Raw genomic sequence first — 353 nt, 5'->3', positions numbered from 1 at the left:
GACTTGTATTAACAAATTTGGTCCGTTTAGAAACTTTGCCGTGTGAAAGCGAACCACACCAAGAATAAAAAGCAACATTGTAATAATTTTAATCCCTGTTTCGGAACAAAGCAATCGATCTACAGGTGTGAAAGCACCCTTAGGCTTTTCACAATTTCCCACACACTGAAAATATGTGAAAATGGTCTTAATTTCACGCAGTATAAACGAGCATAAAACAACAAAAAATAAAACAAATTTGCATTAAATAATGTTTTTTGACTGTTCCCCCCCTCCTTGAAACCACTAAAACTTAAAAAATACAGAAGCATCTTCGTGCTTGGTAACTAAAGCAAGAAAATGTATTTTTCGCA

General features: G+C 34.3%; 1 protein-coding gene across 1 annotated transcript in view; it reads right to left on the bottom strand.

The window, feature by feature from the left end:
- LOC107711868 (protein patched homolog 1-like) overlaps window positions 1–353 on the bottom strand; it is a 74,405-nt gene that overhangs the window by 51,701 nt on the left and 22,351 nt on the right. The window lies entirely within an intron of this gene.

The sequence above is a fragment of the Sinocyclocheilus rhinocerous genome, unplaced genomic scaffold (assembly GCF_001515625.1).
Source record: "Sinocyclocheilus rhinocerous isolate Xijiao unplaced genomic scaffold, SAMN03320098_v1.1 scaffold988, whole genome shotgun sequence".
NCBI lineage: Eukaryota > Metazoa > Chordata > Actinopteri > Cypriniformes > Cyprinidae > Sinocyclocheilus > Sinocyclocheilus rhinocerous.
This window is presented reverse-complemented; position numbering and strand designations above follow the sequence as displayed.